Source organism: Rhinoderma darwinii, chromosome 4 (assembly GCF_050947455.1).
Source record: "Rhinoderma darwinii isolate aRhiDar2 chromosome 4, aRhiDar2.hap1, whole genome shotgun sequence".
Taxonomy (NCBI): domain Eukaryota; kingdom Metazoa; phylum Chordata; class Amphibia; order Anura; family Rhinodermatidae; genus Rhinoderma; species Rhinoderma darwinii.
In genome coordinates this window covers 17,166,207-17,191,525 of record NC_134690.1, presented here as the reverse complement: position 1 = coordinate 17,191,525, position 25,319 = coordinate 17,166,207, and positions in this window count along the sequence as shown.

Below are 25,319 nucleotides of genomic sequence, written 5' to 3'. Positions count from 1 at the left end.
ACGCAGCAATTCTGTTACGTATGGACGAGCCCTATGAACTGCTTGCAAAAGAACATCAGAACTGTATCAGATCTCATGGTAGACAGACCCACCATATACGTGAATACGCTGTTCACTGATATTTTAGATTTTTTTTTAAGGTTTACAACTTTAGAACTTTTTTGCTTGACACCAATGAATGGAAATTCATGTAGCTGTTTATCGCCCTCTGGTGGTCACATGTAGTACTCCAGCTGGGTTGCCTTATAATAGGCCAACCGTATAGTAAACAAAATCTCATTGTCTCTGAGTTTATAGACACACGTTGTCCACAGGGTTTGTGTGATTGTGAGCCAGATGTATAAAGCGTTATTTAATATCAGGATTTTTCTTCTATTATATAAATACAGGTCGCAAGGACAACACTATTCTATTGTCTGACTTTATGTGCACACTGGGTAATGGTAAAGTGTTGCACCCTGTTGTTAGATGGGAGTTGTAGTCACAGTGGGGCAAGGGGAATAAAGCAAGTTGTAATACTGGACTACAGTAAAAAGTACAGCGGTCCACAATGGTTTTGAACCCCCGCACCTTCAGAAGATTAACTTCAAGAGCATTTCTGTACAACATCCATCTCTGAGTCGTTCCCTATAGACGTAGCGTATATTGTGAGTAAACCCCTAATGGCAGCAGTTATAGCACCAATGGAAGTTGTTACCCAGTTTTCCACCCACCCTGAATGGCAATATATATCTGCACTGCTAGGAACAGTGGCGTAGCTATAGGGGGCGCAGCGGTCGCAGTTGCGACCGGGCCCCTAAGCCTGGGGGGCCCACGGGGCCCAGTTGCCATACAGCATGCTTGTTAAAAATTTATTTTCTGTGCCGTGAAGCCAGCACTTCCTGGTTACGTCACATGGTTCACTTAGTGTACCATGTGACCGTGTTGTCACGTGACACGTCTTCCAGCCAGTGCAGCGGAAGAGCCAGTGCGGAGGACTCCAGGTGAGCTGCAGAGTCTGTATTGTAATGTATTGTGTTGTGTTGTATTGTGTTGGCTTGTAATGTATTGTGTTGTATTGTGCTGTTTGCGGTGGAGATGGGCCCGTTATATTACAGCTGCCCCTCCTCTCTCCACCGCAAACTGAACAATACAACACAATACATTACACACTGTGGGTCGCGCCCCCCTTGGGATTCATGTGAAGACCTCCGGGGGTTCGCGAGTCACTCACCGAGGTCCCGGTTCCATTCAATGCTGGAGCAAGGAGCTGACGTCTCCTTGATCCAGCATTCACTGTGCCCTGAACGGCTCAACGCAGGCTGGCGGGATGTAGCGACATCATCGCTCCTGTCTGCGCCGAGTCACTCATAATACACACCGGAGGAGGCGAAGGATCCTCCACCCGACGTGGGAACGAGGATAGGTAAGTAATTATGTTATTTTTGTATTATGCACATATGGTGGCATTATACTGTATGGGGGGCTTATATTGCGGGGGGGGGGGGGGGGCATTATACTGTATGGGGGGCTGATATGGCATGGGGCTGATAAGATGGGGGGCATTATACTGCATGGGGGCTGATATGGGGGAATTATACTGCATGGGGGCTGATATGGGGGAATTATACTGTATGGGGGGCTGATATGGGGGGCATTATACTGCATGGGGGCTGATATGGGGGAATTATACTGTATGGGGGGGCTGATATGGGGGCATTATACTGTATGGGAGGGGCTGATATGGGGGGCATTATACTGTATGGGTAGCTCATATGGGGGGCATTATACTGTATGGGTAGCTCATATGGGGGACATTATACTGTATGGGTAGCTCATATGGGGGGCATTATACTGTATGGGGAGCTCATATGGGGGGCATTATACTGTATGGGGAGCTGATATGGGGGCATTACACTGTATGGGGAGCTCATATGGAGGGCATTATACTGTATGGGAGCTGATATGGAGGGGCATTATACTGTATGGGGGGCATTATACTGTATGGGGAGCTGATATGGAGGGGCATTATACTGTATGGGGAGCTTATATGGGGGGCATTATACTGTATGGGAAGCTCATATGGAGGGCATTTTACTGTATGTGGAGCTGATATGGGGGCATTATACTGTATGGGAGGGGCTGATATGGGGGGCATTATACTGTATGGGTAGCTCATATGGGGGGCATTATACTGTATGGGTAGCTCATATGGGGGCATTATACTGTATGGGGAGCTCATATGGGGGGCATTATACTGTATGGTGAGCTCATATGGAGGGCATTTTACTGTATGGGAGCTGATATGGAGGGGCATTATACTGTATGGGGGGCATTATACTGTATGGGGAGCTTATATGGGAGGCATTATACTGTATGGGGAGCTGATATGGAGGGGCATTATACTGTATGGGGAGCTCATATGGGGGCATTATAGTGTATGGGAAGCTCATATGGGGGGCATTGTACTGTATGGGGGCTGATATGTGGGGCACTAATGTATGGGGGCAGCTATGTGGGGCATTATACTGTGGGGGCTGATATGTGGAGCATTATACTGTATGAGGGGCATTATACGTTATGGGGCATTATACTGTGTGGGGGCAGCTTTTGGAGCATTATACTGTGTGGGAGCATTATACTATGGGGGCTGTTGGGCAAGGCGTCTGGGAATAGGCGCACGCAGGGGTCTGATGATGGTGGTGTTGGGGAGGGGTAGGGGGGCCCAAGCTGAATTCTTGTACCTGGGCCCATGAGCCTTTAGCTACGCCCCTGGCTAGGAAGATACCTCATATGTATTATAACTATGTAATTGGAAAGGGGACAGGACCATAATTGTCCAGGGGTCCAGATAGGGTTGCCACCTTTTCCACCCAAATATATCGGCCAGGTTAACACACGTAACAAAGTGAGTGTGGTCAGGGCTGGGATTCAAGTTTTAAACCACAGGTTCCCTGTTTTGCGGGGAAAGACATACGAGCCGGGCGAGGAGGGGTCACAGTGTTTTGCGATGTATCATAGTTACATAGTTAGTACGGTTGAAAAAAGACACATGTCCATCAAGTTCAACCAAGGGATGGGAAAAAGGGAAGGGAAAAGATGTATAACTTTACATTTATCTACATTAAACTTAATTTGCCAAGTGGTCGCCCAAACACTTAGTTTAAACACTTAGTTTGTTTAAATCCGCTTGCAATTCACGAACATCTTCCATAGACTGAACAATACACCCATCATTTAGTTGCAGATCATACAGTGATTACAGTACTGATCAGTCACAGGGAGAATAAACATTAACATTTAGTGACTCACAGGTGACGTCTTCGCAGATTGGAGTCGTTCTTTTTCTCTTGTCTTTTCCATCCGTCCAGAATTCTGCGATGACGCCTCCTGGCCATGACCCATTTCTGCAAAGTTTGCCGCTCAGATGTCTTCAGAAGTTCACTTTCCCCACATTTCCACACCTATAAACGAAGATAAAATGATGCCACACTCTATGCCCCTGAATATAATATTATCATACACTGTCCGTCTTAATATAATAGTGCTACACACTGTTCTCCTGAATATAATAGTACCATACACTGTGCCCGTGAATAAAATTGTATCAAACACTGTAAAGTAATGCACCACACACACACACACACACACACACACACACACACACACACACACACACACACACACACACACACTGCTCCCCATAGTGCCCTCTGTAGATAGTGCTTCCGAAAGAGCGCTTTGTAGATACTGCTCCTCAAAAAGTCCCATGTAGATAGTGCTTTCCATAGAGTCCCCTGTAAATAGTGGCCCCTGTAGATAGTGGTTCCTGTAGTCTACAGGCTGTAAGCAGTGCCCCTGTAGATAGTGCCCCCTGTAAATAGTGCCCCCTGTAGATAGAGTCCCCTGTAGATGGGGCCCCAGTAGAGTGCCCTATAGATAGGGCACCCCATAGAGTGCCCTGTGGATAGGGCCCTCCTTAGTCCCCTGTAGATAATGCACCTGTAGATAGGGCCCCCTATAGAGTCCCCTGAAAATAGTGCCTCCTGTAGTGTCCCGTATAGATAAGGCTCCCTATAGATTCCCCTGTAGATAAGGCCCCCTGTAGTGTCTTCTGTAGATAGGGCTGCCATAGGGTCCCCTATAGTTAGTGCCCCCTGTAGTATCCAGCGGTAGATAGTGCCACCTGTAGCGTCCCATGTAGATAGGGCCCCCTATAGATAGTGCCCCCTGTAGCATCACATGTAGATAGGGCCCACTATGGATAGTGTCCCCTGTAGATAGTGCCCCCTGTAGCGTTCCCTGTAGAAAGGGCCCACTGTAGATAGCGCCCCCTGTAGCGTCCCCTGTAGATAGTGCCCCCTGTAGATAGGGCCCTCTGTAGTTTTTCCTGTAGATAGTGCCCCCTGTACATAGTGCCCCCTGTAGTGTCCCCTGTAGATAGGGCCCCCTGTAGCATCCCCTGTAGACAGTGCCCTCTGTAGCATTTCCCTGTAGATAGGGCACCTGTAGCATTCCCTGTAGATAGTGCCCCCTGTAGCGTTCCGTGTAGATAGGAGCCCCTGTAGATACGGGGCTCCTATGTAGCGTTCCCTGTAGATAAGGCCCTATGTAGCGTTCCCTGTATTTAGGGTCCCTATATAATCCCCTATAGTAAGGGCCCCTATATAGTGCCCTGTAGCTAGGGCCCCCTATAGAGTCGCCTGTAGCTAGGGCCCCCAACACTGCCCATTGTCAAAGAAAAAAACCACATTATATTCGTACATGTCCCTTTTCCCATGCCGTCCTCCAGCGACGCCAGGCCTCCTTCAGAGGAACGACGCAGCGGCGCGATGACGTGGGCTGCATCATCATTGAAGCGGCGAATGGCGAGGCATCCTGTGCCTCACCGGGCAGCGCTAGGCAAATCAATTGTATGCAGGGGACAGGTTCCGGTTTCCCGCTTCACCCCGGTTCTATGAACCGGCTGTAATTTTAACAACCGGTTCGGGGGATCCCACCCATGGGTGGCAGTGTGATCTTACAAGTGAAGTTTCACTGACTTTGTGGTAAAGGTAGGAATACATATTAGATAAATGTCAACAATACCCACCCAAACACTGTGCCCCCTAAATATAATCATTACACACACACACACACACACACACACACACACACACACACACACACACACACACACGCCCCCTGAAAATAGTAACATATTATTATTTGGGCCCCATACAAGTAATACATACATACATACATACATACATACATACATACATACATACATACATACATACATACATACATACATACATACATACATACATATTATTACATACATTTTATTTGTACCTAGCTGCCACCATACAGTATAATGCCCCCATAGATGCACCCATACAGTGTAAAGCCAACAAAGGTGTCCGCATACAGCATAATGCCCACACAGATTCTCCCATGCAGTATAATACCCACACAGATGCCCCCATACAGTATGGTCCCCACACATATGCCCCCATGCAGTATAATGCCCAGACAAATTCCCCCATACAGCATAATGCCCCATAGATGCCCCATGCAGCATAATGCTCCCATAGCTGCCCCATACAGTATAATGCCCCATAGCTGCCCATACAGCTTAATGCCCCAATACAGCATAATGCCCCATTACCTGCCCTTATACAGTATAATGCCCCCAAAGCTGCCCCTAGTGCCAGTGCCCACATATAAAGTGCCATATATGGACAGTGACGTCAGTGGCTACTCCTTAAGCGGAATCCCCGTTACCGACTCTGAACAGGGATTCTGCTCTAGGAGGAGCCCCTGATGGCAATGTCCATATATGGACAGTGACCTCAGGGTTTACCTCTAGGAGCGGAATCCCCAGCCAGATCATCGGCAACGGGGATTTCGCTCAATCAGTAGCTACTGACATCACGGTCCATATATGCACAGTGACGTCAAGGGCTTCCCCGAGCACAGCGCTTAAAGTAGCGCTGTGCCCGTGGAGTCCTCGGCGAGCGGAGGAGTTCCATCTGCTCCTCCTCTCTGAACTAATTCTGAAGCAGGGAGCTGATGTTTCCCTGCTTCAGAATTTGGTTCAACTGTATCTGCGTCCTGAGACAAAGAAAATTGTCTCAACCTTGACTGGGCCCTCTCTCTCCAGGGGCCTCATAAATGCGAAATGGTCTTCCTCTATGGTAATTACACCCATGCTCGTGCTCATGTAGAATGTTTTTTTTGCAGCGACAACACAATAAAAATATTGATACCACTGCGACTTACACCATAACTACGCATCCACCGTAAAATGTCCAACTCGGTCCAGTAATTTACTATTGCTGGAAGGTAGTGTTGTAATTTTACTATGACCTATACGTAACCAAATATCCACGTGAAACCCAAACCTAAATACACAATCCAACTCCCCCCCCTCCCCACTCGCTTTATGTGAAGACCCTCTCTGGAATATTCAGATAAATCTGATAATCTGGTACGTCACTGACCCCCGACCATGTCAGATTATCAGACTTTTGCGGTACTTAGTACTTGGTAACTTCCTTTATTCCTATTGTCTTTAGAATACCCCCCTATACACCGTGTTCCAAATTATTATGCACATTGGATTTAAGTGTCATAAACATTTAATTATTAGTATTTCAATGAAACTCATGGATGGTATTGTGTCTTAGGGCTCTTTGGATCATTGTAATTAATCTCAGACACCTGTGATAATTAGTTTGGTTAAGAAGAACGTTCCACATTATTAAGCAGGCCACAGGTTTCAAGCAATATGGGAAAGAAAAAGGATCTCTCTGCTGCCGAAAAGCGTGAAATAGTGCAATACCTTGGACAAGGTATGAAAACATCGGATATTTCATGAAAACTTAAGAGTGATCATTGTACTGTGAAAAGATTTGTGGCTGATTCAGAGCACAGACGGTTCGTTCAGATAAAGGCATAATGAGGAAGGTTTCTGACAGACAAATTAATAGGATTAGGAGAGCAGCTGCTAAAATGCCATTGCAAAGCAGCAAACAGGTATTTGAAGCCGCTGGTGCCTCTGGAGTCCCACGAACCTCAAGGTGTAGGATCCTCCAGAGGTTTGCAAGTGTGCATAAAGCTATTATTCGGCCACCCCTAAACAATGCTCACAAGCAGAAACGGTTGCAGTGGGCTCAGAAATACATGAAGACTAATTTTCAAACTGTGTTGTTTACTGATGAGTGCCATGCAACCCTGGATGGTCCAGATGGATGGAGTAGTGGATGGTTGGTGAATGGACACGATGTCCCATCAAGGCTGCGACGTCAGCAAGGAGGTGGCGGAGTCATGTTTTGGGCTGGAATCATGGGGAGAGAGCTGGTAGGCCCCTTTAGGGTCCCTGGCGGTGTGAAAATAACCTCTGCAAAGTATGTAGATTTTATGACTGACCACTTTTTCCGTGGTACAAAAAGAAGAACCGTGCCTTCCGTAGCAAAATTATCTTTGTGCATGACAATGCACCATCTCATGCTGCAAAGAATACCTCTGTGTCATTGGCTGCTATGGGCATAAAAGGAGAGAAACTCATGGTGTGGCCCCCATGTTCCTCTGACCTCAACCCTATTGAGAACCTTTGGAGCACCCTCAAGCAAAATATCTATGAGGGTGGGAGGCCGTTCACATCAAAACAGAAGCTCTGGGAGGTTATTCTGACATCCTGCAAAGATATTCAAGCAGAAACTGTCCAAATACTCACAAATTCGATGGATGCAAAAATTGTGAAGGTGATATCAAAGAAGGGGTCCTATGTTAACATGTAACTTGGCCTGATAAGTTGTTTTTGATTGAAAGAGCTTTTGATTTCTGTAAATATGACCTCCTGATGCTGCAAATTCAACAAATTACCATTTTACTTCTCTTTACAACCTATAAAATGTTTTGATCTCTGTTGTGCATAATAATGTGAAGCATTTTGGGTTTTTTACTTCTAAAAAAAAATCTGTTATCATTCGGAGATTTGTTCAATAAAATTTCCATTATACTCCAACGGTTGATGGCTGAAGATTATACCGACTGTCATTTGCATCGACTATTTAGGGAAATCAGCGAAAAATAACATTTGCATAATAATTTGGAATGCGGTGTAGGTACTTGTTTCAAGCTTGCCTATAATTTGTTTAATTTAATCACTTTCACTTGAATGGGGACGTGTTGCAAAGAAAATGTTCAGGGGGCTACAGTACCTCCATTCTAGGACTGCGTGTGGGTCCAGACGGTTGGACCCCACCGATCAATAAATGATAATATCGGAGTGATATGCCATAATTACCCATTGTGAGAAAACCAATTTAAATAGCTGCCACCACTAGGGGGAGCTCTTGATATATGGATTTATACAGCTAGTATCTAGTTTAACAGGAACTGTATAAATGTGTATGCAGTGAGCTCCACCTGGTGGTAGACGCAGGCAGACAGAATTTTATTATTCAACTCTTGTCTGTGGGATGGGGGGATTTGGAGCTCTGTATCAGAAAAACAGATACTCCAACCCATATAAAGATTTATCATGAAATGAATCAGCACAAAATTTGAGATTCATTTTATTGTATACAATATTTTTGAACACCTAAAAGGGTAGTCCCACGACAACCCCTCTTTTTTTTACTTTTGTAACCTGTCAACCGAGAATGAGGGGCCCTAAGTCCACGTCCCTGACTGGAGAGGAAGACGAGCATGCGCTGTCTATCTCCACAGAGTTGAGAGGGAGTGTCGGAAATAGGCGGACGTGCTCATTCGGCTGTTTCCGGCAGTCCTATTCACAGTCAAACCCCCCACTCAGTGTTTTTGTAATTCAATTATGGCAAACGAATATGATAAATGCTCGGCCTAATAGTCATACACTATTGGCAGTCCAGGGGTCTTTCTTAGGCCCCGAGATGCCATTAAAACCATTGGCACCCCTTCATAGGACAGATGGGGTGACAGATGGGGTTGAGCTGCAATACCACACACTACCTGTGGACAGGTGTGGTGCTGTTTTTGGATGAAAGCATGTAAAGGGGGATATGCCATACATCAATTAGAAACTTCCCTTTGTTTGCCTGCTGTCTGTGGTGATGTGGTTTGTGTGCTCCTCATCTGTTTACCCTGTCTGTCCCCTCTTTGTGTGTCTTGTCTTTGTTTAACCCTTTCCCATCGCTAATGTGTAGATGTATATTGGGAAAGGGTATTTAAATATGGCACCCGCTCAGAAGCAGAGCCATAGCTGCCGGGTCTCTGCTGTGTTGCCCTACAGAGACCCACTCGCATGCATTTACACCCTCAAATGTCAGTGTCAGATATGACCACCGGCATCTGAGGGGTTTCAACTGCCCCTTTAACTTCGGGGGCCAATCACCGCCTCCTGCGTGGCGAGATCGCGGGAGCCGGTGTATTCTTATAGCAGCTGGGAACCTTGTGAACGCTCCCGGCCCTGCTATAGGAAGATTGCCTGTGGCAGGCCTTAATAGCAATGCACTGAATTTGCCATAGACTGCAATACTGTGATATTGCAGTCTATGGCATAAGCAACCTAATTATTGCAGGTTCAAGCCCCCAAGGGGGGGGGGGGGTGCTAAATAAAAGTAAAAAAATATATAAAAATTCACACCCCTTTCCCTAGATCACATATAAAAAGAAATAAACAAAAATAAACATAAACACATTAGGTGTCCCTGCGTCCAAAAATGCCCGAACTATAAAAATATTTATCCAATACGGTGAAGGTCGTAGCGGGAAAAAAGGTCAAAGTGGCCGAAGTCGTTTTTTTGCCAATTCACCCCCCCAAATAAGTGGAATAATAAGTGATCGAAATGCCCGACATTCCTCCAAATGGTATTAATAAAAAAGCGCTATCCACAGGGCATGGCGTTGCAAAATGGAGTGATAGCCTTCCTTATTCAAAATCCCTTTTACCTTGTACAAATCTCCCACTTTACCAGCACCAAAGCAACCCCAGACCATCACATTACCTCCACCATGCTTGACAGATGGCGTCAGGCGCTCTTCCAGCATCTTTTCAGTGGTTCTGCGTCTCACAAATGTTCTTCTGTGTGATCCAAACACCTCAAACTTCCATTCGTCTGTCCATAACACTTTTTTCCAATCTTCCTCTGTCCAATGTCTGTCTGCTTTTGCCCATATGAATCTTTTCCTTTTATTAGCCAGTCTCAGATATGGCTTTTTCTTTGCCACTCTGCCCTGAAGGCCAACATCCCGGAGTCGCCTCTGCACTGTAGACGTTGACACTGGCGTTTTGCGGGTACTATTTAATGAAGCTGCCAGTTGAGGACCTGTGAGGCGTCTATTTCTCAAACTAGAGACTCTAATGTATGCAAAACAAAAAAGAAAGATTATATCAGAATATAACAAGGCACTCTTGGGTCATTGAAAAATTATGAAAATTTATTTTATTCTTTAAACTCCAAATATTTTGAAAATATAAATATATTCACACAAATTTTAAAACATTTTTTTCTCCTGGCCAGGAAAAGGTTACATATGGATACAGATACCTCCCATACACAGATTGTATAGCTAATTTGACAAAGCATTCATGTACACCTTGTTTACTCCAAAAAAAATTGGGGTCAATAGCATAGACCGAAAAAAAACTCTGGGTTACATTCACACCTGCGTTTTTTCTCTATATACATTTCTTTGTGTATTTCCTCGTGAGATGGCAACAGTTCCTATTAAGGAGATTTGAAAATAGGTTGATAAGGAAGGCTTTCCCATATATGATCATTCCATTACAGGGATAAGGCCATCCTGCAAAAATGAGGTTATATTTTCAATGTGTATAGCTTTCGTTTCTCCCTTTCAGAAACAGATCTTTCCTAGGGAATCAAGGGAAACCAGCAGTCTGTTCTTAGACCATTACGGTCAATATATATTCCTCCTGATCCCTAACGTTATCGTTATCTCAGAGAGCGTCGTTCCTTATGATTTTATACGGTACATCTTACTTCTATTGTCCACATGGTTTTTACCTTTAATCATCCGGGGAAACACGTGGAAGAGGAGCAGGCACAGCTTAGGCTCCAATGGCTCTCACCAGGTGATTTTCAGCCCATGTGCTCGTATATTCTTTCCAGCCTTTGTGATTGCGTTTTCAATAAAGGCTTTTTGTTTCTCTGATGTACAAGGTTACTCCACCATAAGCGCCAAGAGGTATTTGATCCAAGAGAAAGAGGGGCCCACACTTTCAAGAAGGTAAGTTTCCGAAGCACATCGTAACCTTTTTCATGTGATGTTCCCAGCACGGTCAGGGATTCACAAGGCAGAGTCTCGACGTCACTACCTGCCTCGCTTGATTAGGTCAGCTGACGCGTTTCATCCCTTGTCGGGATTTCCTCAGAGCTGTCTTGGCAAGTTCAGCCAAAGTCATTGTATTTATAGTATCCAACATACATTTTATTGGTTCTACAATTAAGAATGAAGTATTCCACACAGGAAATCTATGCTATTGCAGGATTGCCAACATGTTCCTTCCAAGATGTAATCATTAGAATTTCATTTCTACATCCCAAAAAATTATTTAAGAAAGAAATGACAATTAGATCATTCAATATTAACCCCTTCCCGACATTTGACGTACATGTACGTCATGGAAAGTACTGACTTCCCGCATCTTGCCGTACATGTACGTCAAACGTTTGGCACCGGCTCAGAAGCTGAGCCGGTCCCATCATCACCGGATCTCAGCTGTATCTTACAGCTGACATCCGACTGTAACGGCGGGGACCGAAATTAGCTTCGATCCCCGCCATTAACCCCTTAAGTGCAGCGCTCAAACGCGATCGCTGCACTTAAGGTGTTTGCAGCTCATCGGAACCCCAGTAATGAAATTGCCGGGGTTCCGGTGGCTGCAATGGCAACCGGAGGCCTAATACTGGCCTCCCGGTCTGCCTAGCACCGAAGCCGGTCAAGATCCGCCCGGCGGCGGAGCCTGATCGGCTTCCGTAGCTGCCGGCAAGATGGCGCCGGGTCAGGAGCTGATCCGGCGTCATCAGCGGTGGAAGTCAGCTGTACTGTACAGCTGACATCCACCTGTAACGGCAGGAACCGGAGCTAGCTCCGATCCCTGCCATTAACCCCTTCGATGCAGCAATCGAAAGCGATTGCTGCATCGTAGCGGTTACAAGCAGATCGCCAGCCCTGACAGGCAATCGGGACTGGCGACTGCTGTTATGGCAACAGGAGACACAATGGTCTCCTGCTCTGCCATTACGGAAGCCGATTTAGGCCCCGCCGGGAGGCGAAGCCTAAACGGCTTGCTGTCAGTGAATGACTGACAGATCTAATACATTGCACTACATAGGTAGTGCAATGTATTAGAAAAAAAAAAATCTGACCGTTGGACCTTCAAGTCCCCTAGTGGGACTTGAGAAAAAGTGTAAAAAAAGTATAAAAAAGTGTGAAAAAAAGTGCAGAAAATAAAAGTTTGAAAACAATAAAAGTTTCAAGTAATCAAATAACACACAATCCCCCTTTTACTCTTATCAAGTCCTTTATTATTGAAAAATAATAATAAACCATATGTATTTGGTATCGCCACGACCGTAACGACCGGAGGTATCAAAATATTATATTATTTATTGCACGCGGTGAACAGCGTAAAAAAACCCCGTAAAAAACGTTACCAGAGTTTCTGTTTTTTAGTCACTTTGCCCTACAAATATTACAATAAAAAGTGATCAAAAAGTCGCACGTATCCAAAAATGGTACCTATAAAAACTATAGCTCGTCCCGCAAAAAACAAGCCCTCATACAACTCCGTCGACAAAAAAATTAAAACGTTATGGTTCTCACAACTTGGCGACAGAAAAAATACATTCTTTTTACAAAAGTAATTTTATTGTGCAAAAAGTTGTAAAACATAAAAAAGTTCTATAAATGAGGTATCGCCGGAATCGTACTGACCCGCAGAATAAAGGTAACATGTAGTTTATAATGCGTGGTGAACTCTGTATAAAAAAAAACCAAAAAAAGCTGTGCCAGAATTGCGTTTTTTGGTTTACCTGGCATCCCAAAAAATAGGATAAAAGGTGATCAAAAAGTCACATGTACCCCAAAATGGTACCAATAATAACTACAGCTCGTCCCGCAACAAACCAGCCCTCATACCGCTACGTCTATGAAAAATAAAATTAGTTATGGCTCCAATAAGTCAGGAAATAAAAAAATATGCAGTTGTGCCCGAGGAGAACATTTCTTCTGTTTCAAGAGGCGATTTATCAAGGACCTAAAATTAGGGAACCAGGAAGGGAGGGCCCAATCATATCCGATGGAAGCGACGGTGCCCGTATTATACCAGGATAATACTTTCCCAGCAAAATTCCCCAAACTACAAAGGCGCGGAGTGTGGACCAAAAGGGGGATAAGAAATGACACCATTTATCAGTGCGACACCGGCCTGTGCAGAAAGGATTGCTTCACAGCGTAACACACATCTATGGATTATTTTTATTTTTTTATACCACCTGACTATGCCCCTTATATACTCCGCCCCGCTTACATGTACCCCCACATTATAAAACACCAGCAATACTCAAACAAATATAGTACCAAGCAAAATCCGCTCTCCAAAAGCCAAATGGTGCTCCCTCGGCCCTGAACCCTACAGCGTGCCCAAACAGCAGTTTCCTTCAACATATATGGCACCGTCATACCCGTGAGAACCCTTTTAACAATTTTTGTGGTGTGTGTCTCCAGCGTCATAAGCTGGGCATGACATATTTGCCACTGAATGGCATATCTAGGGAAAAATATAAATTTTTAATTTGCACCATCCGCAGCGCATTCATTTATGGAAAAGACCTGTGGGGTGAAAATGCTCACTACACCCCTTAATAAATGCCTTGAGGGGTGCAGTTCCATAATGGGGTCACTTATCAGGGGTTTCTTTTTATTATTTCACATCTGAGCCTCTGCAGTTGTGAACCAATACTTTGTAAATCGCCAAATTAGGCCTCCACTCCGCATGGTACTCTTCACTTCTGAGCCCTGTCATATGTCCAGACAAAAGATTAGGGCCACATGTAGAGTGTTTCTAAAACCGGGAAACACCGCATAATAATTAGAGAGCTGTCTTGTTATGGTGGCACAAGCCGGGCACCACATATTGGCATATCTATGGAAAAAAATCCCATTTTCACTCTGCAACATTGAGCGCACACTAATTTCTACAAAACACCTGCAGGGTTAAAATGCTTACTACACCCCTTGGTAAATGCATTGAGGGGTGTAGTTTACAAAATGGGGTCACTTCTGGGGGGTTTCCACTGTTTTGGGCCCACAGGTGCCCAGAAACCAATCCAGCAACATCTGCACTCCAAATGGCGGTCCTTCCCTTCTGAGCCCTGCCGTTTGCCCAAACAGCAGTTTATGACCACATATGGGGTATTGCCGTACTCGGGAGAAATAGCTTTACAAATGTTGGGTTCTTTTTTTCCTTTATTTGTTGAGAAAATGAAAAAATTTGCGCTAAAGCTACGTCTTATTGAAGAAAAAGGACTGTTTTTATTTTCACTGCCTAATTCTAATAAATTCTATGAAACATCTGTGGGGTCAAAATGCTCACTACACCCCTAGATGCATTCTTCAAGAGGTGTAGTTTCCTAAATGGAGTCCCTTTTTGGGCGTTTTCATTGTTTTGTCCCCTCAGGGGCTTTGCAAATGTGACCTGGCCTCCGCAAATCATTCCTGCTTAATGTGATCTCAAAAAGCCAAATAGCGCTCTTTCCCTTCTAAGCCCTGCCGTGTGTCCAAACAGCCGTTTATTACCACATGTGGGGTATTGTTTTACTCGGGAGAAATTGCTTTACAAATTTTGTGGTGCTTTTTCTCCTTTAGTCCTTCTGGAAATGAGAAAAAATTAGCTAAACCTACATTTTCTTTGAAAAAATGTAGATTATTATTTTCAGGGCCTACTTCCAATAATTTCTGCAAAAAAACTGTGGTGTCAAATCGCTCACTATACCCCTAGATAATTTCCTCAATGGGTGTTGTTTCCAAAATGGGGTCACTTGTGGGGGGTTTCCACTGTTTTGTCCCCTCAGGGGCTTTGTAAATGTAACATGGCCTCCGCAAACCATTCCTGCTAAATTTGAGTTCCAAAAGCCAAATGGCGCTCTTTCCCTTCTCAGCCTCGCCGTGTGTCCAAACAGCCGTTTATTACCACATGTGGGGTACTGTTTTACTCGGGAGAAATTTCTTTACAAATTTTATGGTGATTTTTCTCCTTTAGTCCTTGTGGAAATGAAAAAAAATTAGCTAAACCTACATTTTATTTGAAAAAATGTAGATTTTCATTTTCACAGCCTACTTGCAAAAATTTCTGCAAAAAACCTGTGGGGTCAAAATGCTCACTATACCCCTAGATAATTTCCTCAAGGGGTATAGTTTCCAAAATGGGGTCACTTGTTTGGGGTTTTCACTGTTTTGTCCCCTCAGGGGCTTTGTAAATGTAACATGGCCTCCGCAAACCATTCCTGCTAAATTTGAGTTCCAAAAGCCAAATGGCGCTCTTTCCCTTCTCAGCCTCGCCGTGTGTCCAAACAGCCGTTTATTACCACATGTGGGGTACTGTTTTACTCGGGAGAAATTTCTTTACAAATTTTATGGTGATTTTTCTCCTTTAGTCCTTGTGGAAATGAAAAAAAATTAGCTAAACCTACATTTTATTTGAAAAAATGTAGATTTTCATTTTCACAGCCTACTTGCAAAAATTTCTGCAAAAAACCTGTGGGGTCAAAATGCTCACTATACCCCTAGATAATTTCCTCAAGGGGTATAGTTTCCAAAATGGGGTCACTTGTTTGGGGTTTTCACTGTTTTGTCCCCTCAGGGGCTTTGTAAATGTGACATGGCCTCCGCAAACCATTCCTGCTAAATGTGAACTCCAAAAGCCAAATGGCGCTCTTTCCCTTCTCAGCCACGCCGTGTCTCCAAACAACCGTTTATTACCACATGTGAGGTATTGTTTTACTCGGGAGAAATTGCTTTACAAATTTTGCGGTGCTTTTTCTCCTTTAGTCCTTGTGGATATGAGAAAAAAAATCGCTAAACCTACATTTTCTTTGAAGAAATGTTGATTTTAATTTTCACGGCCTACTTCCAATAATTTCTGTAAAAAACCTGTGCGGTGAAAATGCTCACTACACCCCTAGATAATTTCCTTGAGGTGTCTAGTTTCCCAGATGGGGTCACTTTTGGGGGATTTTGACTGTTTTGGCACCGCAAGAGCCCTTCAAACCTGACATGGTGCCTAAAATATATTCTAACAAAAATAAGGCCCCAAAATCCACTAGGTGCTCCTTTGCTTCTGAGGCCGGTGTTTCAGTCCAGTAGCACGCTACGGCCACATGTGGGATATTTCCTAAAACTGCAAAAACTGGGCAACAAATATTGAGTTGCATTTCTCTGGTAAAACCTTCTGTGTTATAAAAAAAATTGTATTAAAAATGTATTTCTGCAGAAAAATATGAAATTTGTAAATTTCACCTCTACTTTGCTTTAATTCCTGTGAAATGTTTAAAGGGTTAAGACATTTTCTAAATGCTGTTTTGAATACTTTGAGGGGTGAAGTTTTTAAAATGGGGTGACTTTTTTGGGGTTTCTAATATATAAGGCCCTCAAAACCACTTCACAACTGAACTGGCCCCTGTAAAAATAGCCTTTTGAAATTTTCTTGAAAATGTGAGAAATTGCTGCTAAAGTTCTAAGCCTTGTGAGGTCATAGAAAAATAAAAGGATGTTCAAAAAACGATGCCAATCTAAAGTAGACATATGGGGGATGTTAATTAGCAACAATTTTGTGTATTATAACTGCCTGTCTTACAAGCAGATACATTTAAATTGAGAAAAATGCTAATTTTTGCAATTTTTCGCTAAATTTTGGTGTTTTTCGCAATTAAATACTGAACATATCGAGCAAATTTTGCCAGTAACATAAAGTCCAATGTGTCACGAGAAAACAATCTCAGAATCGCTTGGATAGGTGAAAGCATTCCGGAGTTATTACCACATAAAGTGACACATGTCAGATTTGAAAAATGAGGCTCTGTCAGGAAGGTCAAAAGTGGCTAAAGAGGGAAGGGGTTAACCCACATTCACAAGGTATTATTAATCCCTGTGTAAACAATGGATAGTCAGTAGTGTACCTTCATACGCAAATACATATGTACATCCCAAGCATGAAAGGAAATTATTTCATGCCTCGATATGATTTTATGACATTGCACTAATTGTACATTTTATATTGCGTATTTTTGCAAAGAGACATATATGGGAAGAGCTAATAAATATTACATACCAAACATAAAAATATTTATGCCAATTTTTTACAATTATTCCGTAAGATAATTCTGCCACATAAGTAAATTGTCAATTTTATGGCAGAATTATATGTGGATGGAATTTATTTAGCGTTCCGGGGAAGGCAGGGAGGGGGCTCATATAACTAAAAAGGCAATAGAGCCCGGGTCCCCACCAACCCTGGAAAGCATAACAAATAATTCCCCACATATCCGAACTTCTCCAACAATTTAGGAGACAAAGTATTAGTCGGCATTCACAAGGTTTTTTAATCCCTATATAAATGATGGATAATCAATGGTGTGCCTTCATACGCAAATGTATATGTGAGTCTCGAGTATAAAGGGAAGTTGTTTCCTACCTAAATATAGTTGTATAGCGTTGCACCAATTGCGCTCTTTATATTATATTTTTTACCAAGAGACATATATGAGAAGAGCCAATAAGTATCTCATATCAGATATCACAATATTCATGTCAGTTTATTTCAATTCATCCACGAATACCAATCTGCCACAAGGGATGAAACGCGTCAGCTGACCTAATCAAGCGAGGCAGGTAGCGACGTCGAGACTCTGCCTTGTGAATCCCTGACCGTGCTGGGAACATCACATGAAAAAGGTTACGATGTGGTTCGGAAACTTACCTTCTTGAAAGTGTGGGCCCCTCTTTCTCTTGGATCAAATACCTCTTGGCGCTTATGGTGGAGTAACCTTGTACATCGGAGAAACAAAAAGCCTTTATTGAAAACGCAATCTCAAAGGCTGGAAAGAATATACGAGCACATGGGCTGAAAATCACCTGGTGAGAGCCATTGGAGCCTAAGCTGTGCCTGCTCCTCTTCCACGTGTTTCCCCGGATGATTAAAGGTAAAAACCATGTGGACAATAGAAGTAAGATGTACCGTATAAAATCATAAGGAACGACGCTCTCTGAGATAACGATAACGTTAGGGATCAGGAGGAATATATATTGACCGTAATGGTCTAAGAACAAACTGCTGGTTTCCCTTGATTCCCTAGGAAAGATCTGTTTCTGAAAGGGAGAAACGAGAGCTATACACATTGAAAATATAACCTCATTTTTGCAGGATGGCCTTATCCCTGTAATGGAACGATCATATATGGGAAAGCCTTCCTTATCAACCTATTTTCAAATCTCCTTAATAGGAACTGTTGCCATCTCACGAGGAAATACACAAAGAAATGTATATAGAGAAAAAACGCAGGTGTGAATGTAACCCAGCGGTTTTTTTCGGTCTATGCTATTGACCCCAATTTTTTTTGGAGTAAACAAGGTGTACATGAATGCTTTGTCAAATTAGCTATACAATCTGTGTATGGGAGGTATCTGTATCCATATGTAACCATTTCCTGGCCAGGAGAAAAAAATTTTTTAAAATTTGTGTGAATATATTTATATTTTCAAAATATTTGGAGTTTAAAGAATAAAATAAATTTTCATAATTTTTCAATGACCCAAGAGTGCCTTGTTATATTCTGATATAATCTTTCTTTTTTGTTTTGCATATATTTCATTCAGAATTGGCACCGTGCGATATTGATATTGCATTCATTGTTGGGTTTTTCTATTAGGTAGGGTTTCTTTTTTGAACCCAATCTTGTATTATATAAGAGACTCTAATGTACTTGTCTTGTTGCTCAGTTGTGCAGCGGGGCCTCCCACTTCTCTTTCTACTCTGGTTAGAGCCTGTTTGTGCTGTCCTCTGAAGGGAGTAGTACACACCGTTGTAGGAAATCTTCAGTTTCTTGGCAATTTCTCGCATGGAATAGCCTTCATTTCTAAGAACCAGACTAGACTGTCGAGTTTCACGTGAAAGCTCTCTTTTTCTAGCCATTTGGAGAGTTTACTCGAACCCACAAATGTAATGCTCCAGATTCTCAACTGGCTCAAAGGAAGGTCAGTTTTATAGCTCCTCTAAACAGCAAAACTGTTTACAGCGGTGCTAACATAATTGCACAAGGGTTTTCAAGTGTTTTCTAATCATCCATTAGCCTTCTAACACAGTTAGCAAACACAATGTACCATTAGAACACTGGAGTGATGGTTGCTGGAAATGGGCCTCTATACATCTATGTAGATATTGTATTAAAAACCAGACGTTTGCAGCTAGAATAGTCATTTACCACATTAACAATGTCTAGAGTGTATTTCTGATTAATTTAATGTTATCTTCATTGAAAAAAACGGTGCTTTTCTTTCAAAAATAAGGAAATTTCTAAGTGACCCTAAACTTTTGATCGGTAGTGTATTTCCACATGTAAAAAGACGCCTTACACAGCACTGTACACAGAAATATAAAAAAGTTATGGGGGTCACAATATGGCGATGCAAAAATGTTTACGTTTCTTTCAAACATTTATATTTTTTTAAAGGTAATAAAACTGTAATGATAGGGGTAGGGAAACGGACAAGTGAGCCCTAATCTACCCGCCACTCTGTCCCTGCCTACTTGCAACGACCCGCCCTAGGCGACGGGGTACAACTGGGCGGCGGTCCCTACGCTCAGTAAGTGCACGAGACAAACATACAAGGGAACATAAAGCAAAGGGAAAGGGGCAGTTGCCCACGGCAACACCGTGAGCAACAGAGTGGTGAACGAGCCAAGTCAAACCAGGAGAGCACGAGGTACCAAACGCTGAGCAGAAGAGTAGTCAGAAAGCCAGGGTCAGAATGGAGCAGGATCAAATTGTTAGGAGCTGTAGCTGGGCCAGGAAACCACACGGAAAGAATCACAAGCAAGGAGGAACAGGAAAGGCAGGTATAAATAGACAGAGGGCGGGAGCTAGCTGAGTCTGGTCAGGCTGTGATAGGCTCTCCCACTCCTAAGCCTGCCAGCCTGAGTGGTGGAAGCTGGAGTCAGTCTCAGAGAGATAGACTCAGGTGAAGACCGATTACCTATGGAAGTTAACCCCGAAGCTGGGCCTGGCAGATCCTTTACAAAAACATAACAAAAACCATATAAATTTGGTATCCCCCTGATCGTACTGACCCGCAGAATAAAGTTAACGTGTCATTTTAACCATACAGTGAACACTGTAAAAATGAAACCCATAATAAAATGGAGGAACTGCTGTTTTTTCCAATTCCACACCACTCTGAATTTTTTCCAGCTTCCCAGTACTTCACACATAATATTAAATAGTACCATTAGAAAGTACAACTTTTACCGTAAAAAATAAGCCCTCATATGGCCGTCCCAATGGAAAAATAAAAAAAAGAGTTATGACCTTTTGAAGGCGGGGAGGAAAAAAACAAAAGCATAAAAATGAAAATTTATCTGGTCCTGAAAGTGTTAACATTAGGGGTGTGGGTGGACTGAAAGGGGAGGAGTTATAGGGAGGCGGTGTCTGGAGCCAGTGGCAGTTGGTGAGTGATGGAGGAGGGAGACAGAAAGAGCAATGCGTGAGGGATATGCAGGAGAGGGAGAAAGAAGTCAATACAAAGTGGGTGAATTTGCTGAGCGGGGCATGAGCCACTGTTGGATAGCCAGGGAGGGCGAGAGCTGCCAGAATGGATAGCCTGGCAGGGTGAGAGCTGCCAGATTGGATAGCCGGGCAGGGCGAGAGCTGCCAGATTGGATAGCCGGGCAGGGCGAGAGCTGCCAGATTGGATAGCCGGGCAGGGCGAAAGCTGCCACATTGGATAGCCGGGCAGGGCGAGAGCTGCCAGATTGGATAGCCGGGCAGGGCGAGAGCTGCCAGATTGGATAGCCGGGCAGGGCGAGAGCTGCCAGATTGGATAGCCGGGCTGGGTGAGAGCTGCCAGATTGGATAGCTGGGCTGGGTGAGAGCTGCCAGATTGGATAAGCCGGGCAGGGTGAGAGCTGCCAGGTTGGATAGCCGGGCAGGGCGAGAGCTGCCAGATTGGATAGCTGGGCAGGGCGAGAGCCGCCACATTGGATAGCCGGGCAGGGCGAGGGCTGCCAGTTGAGATTGCCAGTTAGGGCGCAAGCTACCAAGTGACTGATAAACCAAAAATACTTTGTATTGCTAGGCTGAATGGCGTCTCGCCAGCTCAGCACTTCATATGAGAACAATGATCCCCCGCACCACAAGTTTAACTTCAGACTGAACCATAGACAACACGATGTCCCGTTCTCACCAGTTATATCAGAAACTAATAAGTATATAGAGCCTATTTATTAGTGAAACCGTCAAGATTATGTACCAAATATTGTAACCGTGAAGATTGTGCCTGTGTTGGAGTAAAGTTCTGTTCAGCAACTTATACCTGTGTCGTCTTAAAGGGGTTTTCCCATGAGAGACATTTATGATATATCCGCAGGATATGTCATAAATGTCAGATAGACCCGCACCAATATTCAGAACCCGCGCCCCCTTCTGCCACTCCGTGTTGCGGCAGAATGAGGTGAATTCCGACCATAAAAAAGGTTATATAGTCGTGAGTTACATAGTCGTGAGTTTCCGTAAGTTCCATAGAACAGAATGGTAGTTAAGGAAACAGCGTAGCTCAGTGAGTTCTGCTGTTTTCGTAACTCCTGACCATATAAACAGCAAGTGGCCGGGAGGCAGCAAGATCGGACAAAGCTAGAACGGGGTTTATGGGACCCAGCTCTAGAGATAGGTGTGGCTCCCAGAGGTGGGACCCGCACCTATCTGACATTTATGACATATCCGGTGGATATGTCATAAATGCCCTGCATGGGGAAACCCCTTTAAGTTCTTGCTGTGCAATTTCCTCTGCGGAGCAGTAACCATCCTAAACCCCCTCTCACACGTTACAAGCAGCCATGTTTTTCTAACCCTGTACAAGCCCTTTAAATACCCCACACCATGCTCAAATCACCCGCAAATAAAAAAAAAACATTCAAAAGACAAAAAAAATTTAAGGCTTTCTAAACCACGATTAGCCTTGGGTAGAACATAAGCCATATAATAGCAGCCTGTAATGATGGGGGTAGGGAAACAGACAAGTGAGCCCTAATCTACCCGCCACTCAGTCCCTGCCTACTTGCAACGACCCGCCCTAGGCGACGGGGTACAACTGGGCGACGGTCCCTACACTGAATAAGTGCACGACAGACAAACAGACAAGGGAACACAGAACCTAAGCGAAACGGGGCAGTTGCCCACGGCAACACCGTGAGCAACAAGAGTAGTAAACGAGCCGAGTCAAACCAGGAGAGTACGAGGTGCCAAACGCAGAGCAGGAGAGTAGTGAACAAGCCGAGTCAAACCAGGAGAGCACGAGGTACCAAACGCAGAGCAGGAGAGTGGTCAGCAAGCCAGGGTCAATACGAAGCAGGGACAAATAGTACAAGAAGCTGCAGCAGGGCCAGGAAACCAACAGAGAAGATTCATAAGCAAGGAGGAACAGGAAAGGCAGGTATAAATAGACAGAGGGCGGGAGCTAGCTCCGTCTGGCCAGGCTGCGATAGGCTCTCCCACTCCTAAGCCTTCCATCCTGAGTGGTGGAAGATGGAGTCAGTCTCACAGACCTAGAAGCAGGTGCAGACTGATTACCTATGGGCGTTGATAAAGAAGCTGTGCCTGGCAGATCCTTTACAGTACCCCCCCTTTTATGAGGGGCCACCGGACCCTTTCTAAGTGGACCTGGTTTATTGGGGAAACGAATGTGGAACCTCCTGACCAATATCCCAGCGTGAACATCCCGGGCGGGTACCCATGTCCTCGCCTCAGGCCCGTATCCTCTCCAATGGACCAGGTACTGGAGGGAGCCTTGGACCATCCTGCTGTCCACAATCTTGGCCACCTCGAATTCTACCCCCTCAGGGGTGAGAACAGGGACCGGAGGTTTCCTCGAGGGAGCCAAGGATGGGGAGCAGCGTTTAAGGAGGGAGGCATGAAACACGTCGTGTACTCGAAAAGATGGGGGCAACTCCAGTCGGAAGGAGACAGGATTGAGGACTTCAATGACCTTGTACGGCCCTATAAACCGGGGAGCAAACTTCTTGGACGGGACTTTCAGGCGCAAATTTTTTTAAGATAGCCACACCAGATCCCTGACCATAAACAAGGGGTTAGCAGAACGTCTTCTATCTGCCTGAGTTTTTTGTATGCTCTGGGACGCCTCTAGGTTCTTCTGAACTTGGGCCCAGACTGTGCACAGTTCCCGATGAACGACTTCTACCTCGGGATTGTTGGAACTACCAGGTGAAACAGAGGAAAACCGTGGATTAAACCCAAAATTACAGAAAAAGGGGGAGACCCCTGACGAGTTACTGACCCGGTTATTAAGGGAAAATTCGGCGAGGGGAATGAATGAGACCCAATCATATTGACAGTCAGAGATAAAACACCTTAAATATTGTTCTAGAGACTGATTAGTCCTCTCAGTTTGGCCATTAGTTTCAGGATGGAAGGCAGAGGAGAAGGACAGATCAATCTCCAACTTTTTACAGAAGGCTCTCCAAAACAATGAAACAAATTGTACCCCTCTGTCAGAAACAATATTGACAGGGACCCCATGGAGACGCAGGATGTGTTTGACAAACAAGGTAGCTAACGTCTTAGCATTGGGTAGTTTCTTGAGGGGCACAAAGTGGCACATCTTACTGAAGCGGTCTACTGCAACCCACACCACCGACTTGCCTTGAGATGGAGGCAAATCGGTGATAAAATCCATGGAGATATGGGTCCAAGGTCTCTGGGGAATGGGCAAAGAACGTAGTAAGCCCGCTGGTCGGGACCTGGGAGTCTTGGACCTAGCACAAACTTAGGTGCCGTAGGCCTTAACGTCTTTAGGCAACCCAGGCCACCAATAGTTTCTGGCAATGAGGTGCTTGGTACCCAGGATGCCTGGATGACCAGATAGTGCGGAGTCATGATTTTCCCTAAGTACCCTTAGCCGGAATTGCAGGGGAACAAACAGCTTGTTCTCAGGAAGGTTCCCGGGAGCTGAACCTTGATCAGCCGCAATCTCAGAGAGACTAAATCAGAATCAATAGAGGAAATGATTATACTTGGAGGCAAAATACAAGGAGGATGTTCCTCCGAAGGAGGGCTGGCCATGAAGCTACGCGACAGTGCATCAGCCTTAATATTTTTAGACCCAGCCCTATAGGTAACCAAAAAGTTGAATCTGGTAAAAAATAACGCCCATCGAGCTTGTCTCGGGTTTAGCCTCCGGGCAGATTCTAGGAAAACCAGATTCTTGTGGTCGGTAAGGACCATTACCTGGTGCCTAGCCCCCTCCAGGAAGTGGCGCCACTCTTCAAATGCCCATTTAATGGCTAAGAGTTCGCGGTTGCCAATATCATAGTTACTTTCAGTGGGCGAAAACTTCCTGGAGAAGTAGGCACAGGGACGGAGATGGGTGAGGGACCTGGTATCCTGGGACAAGACAGCCCCCACTCCCACCTCAGACGCGTCAACCTCCACGATAAACGGCTCCATTTGGTTGGGCTGAACCAGCACCGGGGCCGAGATAAAGCACTTCTTAAGGACCTCAAAAGCCTGGACAGCCTCAGGAGGCCAGTGGAGGAGATCAGCACCTTTGCGAGTGAGATCCGTAAGAGGCTTAGCGATGACCGAGAAGTTAGCAATAAATCTCCTGTAATAATTAGCGAACCCCAGGAAGCACTGTAACGCCTTCAGGGAGGCAGGTTGGACCCATTCTGCCATAGCCTGGACCTTGGCGGGGTCCATGCGGAAGTCATGAGGAGTGAGGATTTGACCCAAAAATGGTATCTCCTGCACCGCAAACACACATTTTTCAGTCTTCGCAAACAGTTTGTTTTCCCGAAGGACCTGGAGCACCTTCCTGACATGCTCAATGTGGGAGGACCAGTCCTTGGAAAACACAAGTATGTCATCAATGTACACTACAAGAAATACCCCCAGGTAGTCTCTTAAAATCTCATTTATGAAATTCTGGAAGACCGCGGGAGCATTACACAACCCAAAGGGCATGACGAGGTATTCGAAATGACCTTCTGGCGTGTTAAACGCAGTCTTCCACTCATCCCCCTCTTTGATGCGGATAAGGTTATAAGCCCCCCGTAGATCAAA